General features: G+C 31.8%; 1 long non-coding RNA gene across 2 annotated transcripts; it reads right to left on the bottom strand.

Moving 5' to 3' along the window:
• Positions 1-1,530: 1,530 nt before the first annotated feature.
• Positions 1,531-10,025, bottom strand: LOC110608377. 2 transcript variants are annotated; one of them, XR_006349520.1, is made up of 4 exons: positions 9,196-10,025; positions 8,997-9,126; positions 8,747-8,830; positions 1,531-8,522 (listed from the first exon to the last, which is right to left on the bottom strand). It is a non-coding gene; the product is annotated as an uncharacterized LOC110608377 (long non-coding RNA). The 2 variants fall into 2 exon arrangements; XR_006349519.1 differs by having other exon boundaries at positions 8,997-9,114; positions 9,196-10,024.
• Positions 10,026-10,969: the final 944 nt, after the last annotated feature.

Below are 10,969 nucleotides of genomic sequence, written 5' to 3'. Positions count from 1 at the left end.
TACCTCGCCTTGGTTATCCAAGGTGTAGCGTAGAATCCAGCATCAAGTAATAATAAAATACAATATGGCCTGCTACCGACAGATGCTCCCCCACTTTCAATTCAAATTTGTAAAGAATCGCCAAATATTTTTAAATCCTAATTTAATGTGCCAAGAAATAAAATTTTGGATTTTTATGCCACTATTCTTTATTTTTTCAAGAAACAATTTCATTCAGTCTGCTAGTGAATGAGGATTTTGGGGATAGGTACAACACTTCCTTTATGCCTTATAACTGAACTAACGACACTGCCTTTCAAATGCCAACTTACGTTTATATCTAGACGGTGACACTGCCTTTCAATTGTTGTTTTATATCACAAATTGCACCTATTCGCATGCTAATTTTCGTTCCTTTGACAAGCTTTCCAAGTTATTCATTTTAGGTACTTCTGTATGCTTCTATCCTAAGTTATAGTAATGTTTTGGCAATATTAAGGATCTAATTCACTCATGGTCTCTTTATGAAAATTGTTCTCCTATATCTTATCTAATTCAGTGATTTCTTTTGTGGCTTTATTTTTATCTATACTCTTATAAATATAATTATATGTATGTTAATTATTTTAGTCATATTAAACTTATTAAATTTCCAATAAGTAATTTATTCAACATGAAAATCTGTTAATATGGCTTGAATTCACATCGCTACTATTTGCTAATTAAAGTCTTAACATATATTATATTTCAACCGCACCCGAAGGCTGCCTACGTACCTCCAATAGAGGATCAGGTCCACGTAGCTCTTAACAATAGATAATAACATAAAGTTTATACTAACATAATTTATTCTTGCTAATAATCAACCACAATATCACACTATGCTATACAAAAATAATCTTATTCATTTATTCAATAATCTATTGGAGGAATAAGGGTTATATATAGAATCCAGGAAATAACTAAGGAAACATGAATAATTATATTTTCATAGCTAACTTTGCACAATCCAATTAAGAAACTAAATACCAACATTCAAAACATATATATATATATATACACATATTTATATATAAACAGATATCAATATAACCTATCAATAATAATTACTTATACCGATTAAAGTGTTTAAAATCTAACTATATCACAAATATAGATAAAAACTAAACTTCCAATAAATAACAATATTATCTCAAATAATATCACTTCCTCCAAAATGATTTATCTAATCTTATCAAATTTAAAAATGCTTCCAAAAAGGAAAAAAGAATAAACTATTGCAGTGATTAATTCGGTTTTCCAATATAGACCTTCAATATAATCTTAAAGGCAACTCTATCCACTTCCAAGTGATGAATCGAAATATTTATCAAAAAGTACATTAGGAATTCATACACTGTTTATGTCATGTTTTTAAAAGTTTGATAGACTCTACAATCTTCCGTATTTTTTTCCTAGCTAGAGTAACTAATATGTTATTAATGAGATAAATTAACCCCTTAATCACACCTACCATCTCATAACTATCACCTATTTTATGTGTGCATTTACCTTGTATCTTCAATCCCCTCTTACATAATGTTTAGATAATTAAACTTTCCTTAAAACTCTTGAATCTGTTATTATGATAATTCAAATTTATTTCTCTCGAAGGTTAAGACTATGTTTCGATATCAAACAATCATCACAGTAAAAAGTGAACAAGAAGATTGGTCACTAACATGTTCTAGCCTATTTCACCTACTCATACCTCTCCTTTTTTTCATTTCTCTTATATCATAATATTTATAAAATTCCTCTTTTTAATGATAAACAACACAAAAACAATTATGTTTTTTGAGTACATTGTCGCTCTCATAGAATTTTTCTATACCTTATTGCTAATATCTCTGGTATTTTATTCTAAAAGGATATAAACTATTATTTAAAGTCAATTCATAGCAGTTAGAAACTTGTCATGGTACAACTGCATTAGATATAAGGCATCTACTATATCCTAGCAAGTTCTTAAAAGTGATGCACACAATTTCCACTCAATGCTCCAATGTCCATAATGTAATCTGCAGCTTACAATACAAACATTGGTAGCGTTGAATAGATTATCGCGATCACGACTTTAGACTATTACCTCTATCTTCTAACACAGATTGAATGTCAAATAATATTCTTAGCCAACTTACAAAAGCCTATAGTAGAGTTATATCAAGACCTTAACCTATAAGGTATACACATTTGCTTATACTTGTTCCTTCTCCTTAACACCTAGAAAGGCCTAAACGTTAGCTCTAATACCACTAACTCCAACACCCCTATAAGGTTATTTAACTAACCGAAATGGAAAAGTACCGTGGTGCTTCTCTCATTTTGTTAATTAACTATTATCATGTATTTCATGACATTTAATATATTTTTGGATAATGGCATAAAAAATTTAAACCTTTATGAATTTTTTCATTTTAATTAAAATGATTTTACTTGGTACAATTAGTTAGGATTTAAAAACATTTAGCGATTCAATTCAAATTTGAAATGAAAGTGGGGGAGCATTTGCCGGTAGCTAACGTGACGTTCCATTTGTATTTTTTTATTACTTAATGGTGGATCATACGCTACACATTGAATAGCCAATATGAGAAATTAACCACCGGTTAATGGTAAAAATCCAAGTTTGGTGTTTAACTAACCTCACTTAAAGTGAAATTTCGAAATTGTTCACGGAACAGTTCAACTACGCTTTTTCTAAGCGAAGCAACGCTGCAACCTGCAACATCTATAGAGCTAAAATCTTAGCTGTCTAACAACCTAGGATCCTTAGTTATCAGCACCACCACCGGTGCAGTCTATCTTACACTCCTGAATTACTATCAACATTGTCTTCATATCAAATCTACCTATGCACACCACCGCCACTCCCATAGTTAAACCTCTCACGGAATAACATAAACCATAAACATGAAAATAAGGCAACGATAAAAAAGAAAGTTGCAGCTGCCATCCAGCTCGTGTAAACCGCATGACTTAGGGCCACCATGCATCTGAAATTTTGATGAGCCAAAACCACTCCATTAACTCGACCAGTAGTCCGTGAGGATAGAGAATTGTCCCAGGGTCCAATTGGTAAACCTTCCCTCCTTCCATTTCTCCACAGTGAGCTAGACTCATCATCAGCGATTCAAACTCGGGAGAGTCGAGTACGATTGTTTTGAGATTAGGAATTGTATGAGCAGCATTCGACGTGACGAACACAAGTAAAGGTTTCGACAGCTGAATTTGGTGGAGAATCTCAAGTTTAAAGATACTTGATTTTTTAGGATAGGTAACGACACCGAGAGAGAAGATATAGAAATAAAGGACCGAAAGCTGAATAGAGTTAGGAGAAAGCACGAAGGCAATATCTCCTTTTCTGAGGCCAAAATGGTGGTGAAGCGAGAAGGCCAACTTTTTGTGCGAAGGACGAAGTCGGGAAAATAAATTCGGCAGCGAGCGACGGCGTCGATGAGAGCGTTTTAGGTTTTTCTACACCATTTATGAATTTTACCTTAATTAACCAACGATTAATACCTCGCCTTGGTTATCCAAGGTGTAGCGTAGAATCCAGCATCAAGTAATATAAAAATACAATATGGCCTGCTACCGACAGATGCTCCCCCACTTTCAATTCAAATTTGTAAAGAATCGCCAAATATTTTTAAATCCTAATTTAATGTGCCAAGAAATAAAATTTTGGAATTTTATGCCACTATTCTTTATTGTTTCAAGAAACAATTTCATTCAGTCTGCTAGTGAATGAGGATTTGGGATAGGTACAACACTTCCTTTATGCCTTATAACTGAACTACGACACTGCCTTTCAAATGCCAACTTACGTTTTATATCTAGACGGTGACACTGCCTTTCAATTGTTGTTTTATATCACAAATTGCACCTATTCGCATGCTAATTTTCGTTCCTTTGACAAGCTTTCCAAGTTATTCATTTTAGGTACTTCTGTATGCTTCTATCCTAAGTTATAGTAATGTTTTGGCAATATTAAGGATCTAATTCACTCATGGTCTCTTTAAGAAAATTGTTCTCCTATATCTTATCTAATTCAGTGATTTCTTTTGTGGCTTTATTTTTATCTATACTCTTATAAATATAATTATATATATGTTAATTATTTTAGTCATATTAAACTTATTAAATTTCCAATAAGTAATTTATTCAACATGAAAATCTATTAATATGGCTTGAATTCACATCGCTACTATTTGCTAATTAAAGTCTTAACATATATTATATTTCGACCGCACCCGAAGGCTGCCTACGTACCTCCAATAGAGGATCAAGTCCACGTAGCTCTTAACAATAGATAATAACATAAAGTTTATACTAACATAATTTATTCTTGCTAATAATCAACCACAATATCACACTATGCTATACAAAAATAATCTTATTCATTTATTCAATAATCTATTGGAATAATAAGGGTTATATCTAGAATCCAGGAAATAACTAAGGAAACATGAATAATTATATTTTCATAGCTAACTTTGCACAATCCAATTAAGAAACTAAATACCAACATTCAAAACATATATATATATATATACACATATTTATATATAAACAGATATCAATATAACCTATCAATAATAATTACTTATACCGATTAAAGTGTTTAAAATCTAACTATATCACAAATATAGATAAAAACTAAACTTCCAATAAATAACAATATTATCTCAAATAATATCACTTCCTCCAAAATGATTTATCTAATCTTATCAAATTTAAAAATGCTTCCAAAAAGGAAAAAAGAATAAACTATTGCAGTGATTAATTCGGTTTTCCAATATAGACCTTCAATATAATCTTAAAGGCAACTCTATCCACTTCCAAGTGATGAATCGAAATATTTATCAAAAAGTACATTAGGAATTCATACACTGTTTATGTCATGTTTTTAAAAGTTTGATAGACTCTACAATCTTCCGTATTTTTTTCCTAGCTAGAGTAACTAATATGTTATTAATGAGATAAATTAACCCCTTAATCACACCTACCATCTCATAACTATCACCTATTTTATGTGTGTATTTACCTTGTATCTTCAATCCCCTCTTACATAATGTTTAGATAATTAAACTTTCCTTAAAACTCTTGAATCTGTTATTATGATAATTCAAATTTATTTCTCTCGAAGGTTAAGACTATGTTTCGATATCAAACAATCATCACAGTAAAAAGTGAACAAGAAGATTGGTCACTAACATGTTCTAGCCTATTTCACCTACTCATACCTCTCCTTTTTTTCATTTCTCTTATATCATAATATTTATAAAATTCCACTTTTTAATGATAAACAACTCAAAAACAATTATGTTTTTTGAGTACATTGTCGCTCTCATAGAATTTCTCTATACCTTATTGCAAATATCTCTAGTATTTTATTCTAAAAGGATATAAACTTTTATTTAAAGTCAATTCATAGCAGTTAGAAACTTGTCATGGTACAACTGCATCAGATATAAGGCATCTACTATATCCTAGCAGATTCTTAAAAGTGATGCACACAATTTCCACTCAAAGCTACAATTTCCATAATGCAATCTGCAGCTTACAATACAAACGTTTGTAGCATTGAATAGATTATCGCGATCACGACTTTAGATTATCACCTCTATCTTCTAACACATGTTGAATGTCAAATAACATTCTTAGCCAACTTACAAAAGCCTATAGTAGAGTTATATCCAGACCTGAACCTATAAGGTATACACATTTGCTTATACTTGTTCCTTCACCTTAACACCTAGAAACGCCTAAACATTAGCTCTAATACCACTAACTCCAACACCCCTATAAGGTTATTTAACTAACCGAAATGGAGAAGCACCGTGGTGCTTCTCTCATTTTGTCAATTAACTATTATCATGTATTTCATGACATTTAATATATTTTTGGATAATGGCATAAAAAATTTAAACCTTTATGAATTTTTGCATTTTAATCAAAATGATTTTATTTGGTACAATAAGTTAGGATTTAAAAACATTTAGCGACTCAATTCAAATTTGAAATGAAAGTGGGGGAGCATTTGCGAGTAGCTAACATGACGTTTCATCTGCATTTTTTTATTACTTAATGGTGGATCATACGCTACACATTGAATAACCAATATGAGAAATTAACCATCGGTTAATGGTAAAAATCCAAGTTTGGTGATTAACTAACCTGACTTAAAGTCAAATTTCGAAATTGCTCACGGAATAGTTCAACTACGCTTTTTCTAAGCGAAGCAACGCTGCAACCTGCAACATCTAGAGAGCTAAAACCTTAGCCGTCTAACAACCTAGGATCCTTAGTTATCAGCACCACCGCCGGTGCAGTCTATCTTACACTCCTGAATTACTGTCAGCATTGTCTTTATATCAAATCTACCTATGGATACCACCGCCACTCCCATAGTTAAAGCTCTCACGAAATAACATAAACCATGAACATGAATATAAGGCAACAGTTGCAGTTGCCATCCAGCTCGTGTAAACTGCATGACTTAGGGCCACCATGCATCTGTAATTTCGATGAGCCAAAACCACTCCATTAACTCGACCAGTAGTCCATGAGGATAGAGAATTGTCCCAGGGTCCAATTGGTAAACCTTCCCTCCTATTTCTCCACAGTGAGCTAGACTCATCATCAGCGATTCAAACTCGGGAGAGTCGAGTACGAATGTTTTGAGATTAGGAATTGTATGAGCAGCATTCGACGTGACGAACACAAGTACAGGTTTTGAAAGCTGAATTTGGTGGAGAATCTCAAGTTTAAAGATAATTAATTTTTTAGGAGAGGTAACGACACCGAGAGAGAAGATATAGAAATAAAGGACCGAAAGGTGAATAGAGTTAGGAGAAAGCACGAAGGCAATATCTCCTTTTCTGAGGCTAAAATGGTGGTGAAGCGAGAAGGCCAACTTTTTGTGCGAAGGACGAAGTCGGGAAAATAAATTCGGCAGCGAGCGACGGCATCGATGAGAGCATTTTAGGTTTTTCTACACCATTTAAGAATTTTACCTTAATTAACCAACGATTAATACCTCGCCTTGGTTATCCAAGGTGTAGCGTAGAGTCCAGCATCGAATAATATAAAAATACAATATGGCCTGCTACCGACAAATGCTCCCCCACTTTCAATTCAAATTTGGAAAGAATCGCCAAATATTTTTAAATCCTAATTTATTGTGCCAAGAAATAAAATGTTGGATTTTTATGCCATTATTCTTTATTTGTTCAAGCAACAATTTCATTTAGTTTGCTAGTGAATGAGGATTTGGGATAGGTGCGACACTTCGTCTATGCCTTATAACTGAACTACAACACTGGCTTTCAAATGCCAACTTACGTTTTATATGCAGACTGTGACACTGCCTTTCAATTGCTGTTTTATATCACAAATTGCACCTATTCGCATGCCAATTTTCGTTCCTTTGACAAGCTTTCCAACTTATTCATTTTAGGTACTACTGTATGCTTCTATCCTAAGTTATAGTCAAGTTTTGGTAATATTAAGGGTCTAATTCACTCATGGTCTCTTTATGAAAATTGTTCTCCTATATCTTAGCTAATTCAGTGATTTCTTTTGTGGCTTATTTTTATCCATAATCTTATAAATATAATTATTTGTATGTTAATTATTTTAGTCATATTAAACTCATTAAATTTCCAATAAGTAATTTATTCAACATGAAAATCTGTTAATATGGCTTGAATTTACATCGCTACTATTTGCTAATTAAAGTCTTAACATATATTATATTTCGACCGCACCCGAAGGCTGCCTACGTACCTCCAATAGAGGATCAGGTCCACGTAGCTCTTAACAATAGATAATAACATAAAGTTTATACTAACATAATTTATTCTTGCTAATAATCAACCACAATATCACACTATGCTATACAAAAATAATCTTATTCATTTATTCAATAATCTATTGGAGGAATAAGGGTTATATCTAGAATCCAGTAAATAACTAAGGAAACATAAATAATTATATTTTCATATTTTCATACCTGTACTTTGCACAATCGTATTAAGAAACTAAATACCAATATTCAAAACATATATATATATATATATACACATATTTATATATAAACAGATATCAATATAAAAAATATAGATTATTTTAATTAAAGAAGTATTTTGTTCAAAATCTGAACTTATAACTCATAAAGGGTTGTAACTTCAGTATCATTGAACTTTCTACAAAATTCAATACTTGGCAACATTTTCGGAGACCAACTTCTCCCTGGAACTAACTTCCCAGAAGCTAAATTAAGAAATAAAAATCACTTCAATTTACAGCTTTGCAGACAAGAAGGTACCTTAAATTGCTGACGCCAAGTTAAGGACTGAACAAGAAGTAGAGTTTGCTGAATAGGATGAAAGTCCATACTTGTTGGATCAGAACCCTGATTTAATGTAGTGTCACAGTTTTGGGCAGTTCATCAACTACATTAAAAGCCAGTCCATGATGATCTTGAACGGAACTATTTCCTGGCATCATTATGTGCAGAAGGTATAAGAGGTATAGAAGTAGAAAGCAAACCCAGATATGAATAATGTTCTCATTTAGTTAATAGTTCAACAAACGTTGTCTGGAACTAGATATCTTGCTTTTAGAGCATCAGAATCTTCAAGACTTTTTGACATTGCAGCTATACCAGACAATTTGATGATGTTAAATATTAGCATTAAGCAGCTAAAACTTTATTGCTTACAGCAAGACGGACACATGGATCACTGGGACTTTGGCTTGGATGTCCCCAAAGAGAATGCTGCCAATTTAAAGCCTGTCATATTAGCTATTACATACCAAGGTCAGTACATTCTTTATGGCTGATCAGAATTTCTACAACAAGATCAAACTTCAAAACTTTATCACTGGAATAAAGCGAAAACAAAAACAAAGACAGCAGCATTCATTTGAAAATAAAAGAAATTTTCTTTCTTATTCTCCTAAAAGCTTACTTGTCTTTGATTGACAAGCGTCCGCAACCCTGAGTCTTCTATGTCGGGAAATTGCAATTTATTGCGGAAAAGGGCATTAGCCTGTTTAAGCTTATTTAGCTCGCGCCACAGAATTTCCCTGCAGTATGATCTAAGGACCCAATAATCACCAACTTAAAAAGGAAAAGGAAAAGAAAAATAATCCAAATGACATTCATACCGGAAATTATCCAATAGGAATCTAAAGTCACAGCCCGATCAAGCCTGGTAAATTATGGGATCGTAAGCAAGCGCAATATGAAAGCCGAACCAAAAACAATAGTAAAATAATTTCACCCAATCCCGATTCTTGCTAAACCTAGCCAACAAATGAAACGAACTGCAAAATTCTGAAGATGAGAAGACTTCATAAACCAACAATATGATTTCACCCAAGAAAAGAAACAAAAATAAAAGAATTCATAAATCCCATGGAAGGACTCTCATTGAATGAAGATTTCACTAATCTTTCGTTGAAAAATGAAAGAAACTTTCATTCAAGTGAAAATCAAAATTAAAAAGAATTCCGCGATCGCACAATGAAAATACCGGTTTACTGATCAAGATCATTCAAATGCAACAAAGAAATGCTAAAAAGAAAATCAAGAAACACAAAAAAAGCCCCCATTTATTTGAGTGAGAGAGAAATGGGGGGACTCTCATTGTTAATTAAGGGAAAATTTTCACCCATTTTCATTGAAAAATGAAAGAAAACTTCATTCAAGTGAAAATCAAGATTAGATAAAAAAAAATTTCCCATCGCACAATGAAAACACTGCTTTATTGATCAAGATCATTCAAAGACAATAAAGAAACGCTAAATGTTTTCAAGGTATAATTCAAATTAGAAAGTAGGAAAAATTGGGGGTCTTCAGATATTAGAAACAGTAAAGAAATTTGAAACAGAGGATGAAGAAACAGAGCAATTCTTCAATCTTCAGCCATTTTCTCCCCACTCAGCCCTCCACTCTTTCCCCATATGACGTTTCTTAAAAAATGAGAGTGACGTTTGAGGTACATAGTCACGCTCTTATTAAGCAAGTGCTGGTACTTCCCGTTTCATAGAAAAAATTTTTGGAAATTTCAATGTTTCATGATGTGAACTAACTTAAATTTTTTTATTATAAAAATAAATTAAACTTAAAAAAAGTATTTAATTTTTTATTATAAATTTATTAAAGTGATGTTCGTTTTGGGATTTAATTATTTTATAGAAAATATGTTTAGTTATAAAAACAATATAAATATATTTTTATACAAATTAATATCATAAAAATTATGTTTAATTAGTAGCATTATGACACTGTATAACGATTGTCCAATACTACGATTGTTAAATACTACATAAAGATCATTCAAAATAAATCATGAATTGTCACTATAAAATAGAGAAATAAAAATATGATAAGTAAAAAATATAGTTCCATTCAAAAAAGTAAGATCCGAACACCTCCAAACATCCGGTTTATCATCAATACTCGTTTTTTCTGGACAAGACAAGTATTGGTATAAAGTTACCGTTATCAGACACAGTATAATGTATCCTTATTACGTCTATAATCACAAAATCACCGGTCTATCCGCTGACGATATCTCTTATTAAGCAGCCGACTACATAACCGCCGAATTAATATTTATTTACATCTTCTTATAGTATAGTATGAAAGAAGAAGGATCGCGGAAACAAAAGTACGATATTTTTTTACACTACTCAAATTCTAAGTAATTCATTATCTTTGGTCTATTGTCTAATGACTGTCCTACACATCCACCACCTCATATTCTCTTTTTTTGGGTATAACCAATCACAACACAACTATATTTTCTAACCGCATCACATTATTATTAATTAAAAATAATATTTTATTGGTATTATTGTTTTTATATTTTAAAATATTAATATTTCTTATATTTTTAAAAAATTTACTTTTTATTAATTTAATAATTTTTTAAAA

This window comes from Manihot esculenta, unplaced genomic scaffold (assembly GCF_001659605.2).
Source record: "Manihot esculenta cultivar AM560-2 unplaced genomic scaffold, M.esculenta_v8 Scaffold55, whole genome shotgun sequence".
NCBI classification, from domain to species: Eukaryota; Viridiplantae; Streptophyta; class Magnoliopsida; order Malpighiales; family Euphorbiaceae; genus Manihot; species Manihot esculenta.
This window is presented reverse-complemented; position numbering and strand designations above follow the sequence as displayed.